This window comes from Lipotes vexillifer, unplaced genomic scaffold (genome assembly GCF_000442215.2).
Source record: "Lipotes vexillifer unplaced genomic scaffold, Lipotes_vexillifer_v1.1 scaffold343, whole genome shotgun sequence".
NCBI lineage: Eukaryota > Metazoa > Chordata > Mammalia > Artiodactyla > Lipotidae > Lipotes > Lipotes vexillifer.
Window position 1 is genome coordinate 1,910,406 of NW_006777506.1, and position 4,007 is coordinate 1,914,412.

At 43.9% G+C, this 4,007-nt stretch overlaps 1 pseudogene; it reads right to left on the bottom strand.

Annotated features, from left to right (window-relative positions):
• Positions 1–352: 352 nt before the first annotated feature.
• On the bottom strand, positions 353–1,531 carry LOC103088348 (telomeric repeat-binding factor 2-interacting protein 1 pseudogene; annotated as a pseudogene).
• Positions 1,532–4,007: the final 2,476 nt, after the last annotated feature.

A 4,007-nucleotide genomic window follows, 5' to 3' on the forward strand; every position in this document is an offset into this window, starting at 1 on the left:
AAGACCCATGTAATTTTCCGCCTTTGGCTTTGTCACTAGCTCCTCTCACCAATACAGCAGGGATTCCATTCCAGAAAGCGGTTATTACTATGTAAACCAACCTCTCTGTTTTTGATTATCCTTTTACAAACACATTGATACTGCCAGGAACAGCTCTAAATATATCCAATTTCTTTTGTTTTCATCTTCCAACTTTGCTTGGCTACAAAATCTAGGACTCACAGAGCAACAATAACATTGGTCAAAAGATGAGTGTCAGTTCCAATGTAAAAATCTCTGAAGTTCAATAGTCACAAAAAATTTTTTTAATGCCTTGTCGCCAAAACCTTTTTTTTTTTCATTATCTTGCCAATTATTTCTTTTGGAATTCAATCCTCCGAGCTGCATTCTGAGCACCAAATTTTTTGACCAGTGCATCTCCGGTACCCTCATCATCTTTTTGCAAATCTAAGTCATCCTGTCGGGACCAAATGGGATACCCATCAGCCCTCTGACCAGACTCTAAAAGGGAGGAAATAGCCTCCAGCTCACCACTATTTTTTAGGAAGGCCTGTGTAACTGTCGAGAGATCCAAGTTAAACTTTTCCATTAACTGCCGGATGATCTTAATGGCAGCTCCCACCTCTGGTGCAGAAACTTTTTCTTCTTCCTCATCAGGCTGTGTTTCTGAGTCTTCCTCAGGTGTAGGTGGATCATCATCACACATTGTCATATGTATTTCAAAATCAGGGCTCTCATCCACCACAATCTCCTCAAACGCCCGGGTGGCTTCTACAAGCATCTTTTTGACTCCTTCATTCTCCTTGATCTCTTCCTTTGCAAATTCTTCTTCAGCCAAGTCTGGAGTTCTCTTATTCTGTGGTTCCCCGCTATCAGCATCCTCGGGGTCTTGCTCAGTTTTCCGCTTGAGTTTCTGGGAGGAGGGGCTCACTGGGGGCTCCCCCAACAGGTACTTATGCTCCTGGCCCCGCAGGCGCTTGAGGTAGCGGTCCTTCATGGACTGCCACGAGCGCTGGGTTAGCGAGCTCTTCTCTATCGCTTTCCACAAGGCGTTGCCGGTGACGGAGCCGGGCGAGCCGGCGTGTTCCTTCACATAAGTCAAGATGGCCACGTCCGTGAAGACGATCCGCCCCGCGTGCGGCTGCAGCTCGGGCTCCGTGGCGGCGGCGCCCCCAGCCTGAGCCCCGGGCTTCATCTCTGGGGCCTGGTCGGCCCCTGGAGCCGGGCCCAACCGGTAGGCCTCCAGCGCGAGCCTCTCGTTGCGCTCCACGCAGTCCAGCATGTACTGCGTGGAAATGAAGTCGCCCGAGGCCTCGGCCGCCGCCTCCCCGGGCTGAGCCAGCAGCACGGCCCCGGGCTCCTGCACGCGACACAAGGTGCCGCCGCCGTGCAGGATGAGCGTCGAGAGCTGGCGCTTCGCCGGGCTGGGACGCACGTAGAAGGACATGGAGCTGCCATCCTCCCTCGCGAACAGAGTCGAGGAATGGGTTGGCCCATTGGGGTCTTTGCCCAAATCCATCGCCTCAGCCATAGCTCACACCGAGCACCAGAAGAAGGTGCCGTCTTGCCAGTGCGTGGCGTACAGAGCCCCTCGTTCTTTTTTAAAAATTCTGTTCCTCAGCAGTTCATTCCACCATTCTGTCTTCCAGGCAACTTATCCATTCTTCTGCCTCAGTTTTTCTGCTATTGATTCCTTCTAGTGTAGTTTTCATTTCAGTTATTGTATTATTGTATTGTTCATCTCTGTTTGTTTGTTCTTTAATTCTTCTGGTCTTTGTTAAACATTTCTTACATCGTCTCGATCTTTGCCTCCATTCTTTTTCCGAGGTCCTGGATCATCTTCACTCTCATTATTCTGAATTCTTTTTCTGGAAGGTTGCCTAGCTCCACTTCATTTAGTTATTTTTCTGGGGTTTTATCTTGTTTCTTCATCTGGTACATAGCCCTCTGCCTTTTCATCTTGTCTATCTGTGAATGTGGTTTTTGTTCCACAGGCTGCAGGATTGTGAGAGAGCATTTCTGATGTTTCCTACTACTGAATTGAAAATGCATATGAAACCTGTAAATGCATAGTACTGTAAATACCTGCACTGATTGAATAGTCTCCCACTTCGTTTCTCCTGTGAAATAAGTTAACTACATGTGAAAACTGCATTGGCTTTTTGAGGTCACAGGTAAAAGTGGGTTTGACAGTGGTCAGTGAACAGTTGTGGGGTAGCTACTCTCATCTCTGCATTGAGCTTCATAGTCTCAGCTAGCAGTCCACCCTACTTGCAGTTCACAATATCTGTCACTTGGGGGCAGCATAATCACATACGTACAGGCCTGATGTCTGGTTTAACAAGGAAGAACTGATTGCAGAGCAAACCACAGAGCCCACGAACATGAAAATCAGGTCGAGTTTTTTTTTCATACACACTGCTCAACTGATTGAAACACAAGGTGAGTGTATTAGAGAGAACAGTTATTTTTCTATAATTGAAAATCCTTATCCAAAGAATATGTGATTTGCATTAGAAAATTATTTGTAATTATGAATTTTAAATTAGGGTTTAAGGGGTTGGGGGCAGGGTGGAAGAATGAATGATGTCTTTCCTGTCTGTGCATGGAACCATACATAGTAGTTAAGCCATTTGGCACCAATGTCAGACTTCTTTGTCTTAATCTACCATGATATTTTGGGCAAGTTATTTAACATGTTTATGCCTTAATTTCCTCAAATACAACATAGGGGGAATTATAGTATGCATTCATAGGTTTGTTAAGGATGAAATGACCAATTTTAATACACATATAGAGTACATATAAGTGCACTGTAAATGTTAATTTGGAGTATATTCATGAGGTAAATGCTGACCTTTTCAAGTTAAAAGACCTCAGCTGAGTATCAGCACACAAGAAAGCATTTGAGTGAGATGCTTACACTGTATTTTATGGCCGTTGGTCATAATGATCCTGGAAAAAATACATTTGAAGAAGCTATTTAAGAGGAGAGCAAAAATATTAACGAAAAGAAATTTAAGTTTTAGTGTAAATTAGGGGAGAGATCTCACGTGTGCTTATGTGGAAGAGAAATTTCCCTTCTTCACAAAGTCTTGAATGAGTACCTTTTAGTCAGTAACAGAGTAGTGGCTCCTTCCTACTTAGGAACTCACCTGTTACTAATGAAAGCAATATCACAGTAAATAAGACCTGAAAAAACCTTAACAAAAAGACAATTCAAATTGAGGAAACTCAGTCTTTTTGAGTTCCAAATCCAAATTCAGTCAGCACTTACCAAGAACTTAAGAGAACTTAACCGAGCTTAAACTTTCTGGAGATAGAAGAGCTGCACCCAGGAAGGTGAAGCTATACAAGTACCAGAGTGAATGAGGTTGGAACTTAGAGGACAAAGAAAGTTGGTAAAGACCTGGAAATGGGATTTTAATGTGGCCTTAAATGTTGTTTGGGATTTGGAAAGGAGAAGGAGGAAGAAGAAAACTTAGGTGAGTGTTATGGACTGAATTGTACCCCCCTCAAATTCATATGTTAAACTCCTAACCTCCAGAACCTCAGAATGTGACTACATTTGGAGATAGGGATTTTAATGAGATTATGTTAAAATGAGGTCACTAGGGTGGGGCCTACTTCAATATGACTGCTATCCTTATAAGAAGAGGAAATTCTAGCCTCCAGAATTATGAGAAAATACATTTCTGTTGTTTAAGTCACCCATTTCGTGGTCCTTTGTTGTGGTAGTGCTAGCAAGCTAACACAGTGGGGGAAATTATGAACCAAGAGGGGAAGCAGAAATATGTGTTTCCTTGGAGGAGGACTAATAAGAAAATAGTGGTTTGGTATTGGGAAATGTTGATTTGGCTTGTTGGAGAAGCAAGCTGATATGATACTGTCCTGAAAGAGGTGGGACTTAAACCAGCAGGATCTGGTCAGAGGTTTGGAACAGAGGTGGACTATGGATGCCCTGTCTTTGAAAGCTGAATCCGGCAGTGGTGTGAGGGCTTCCATCA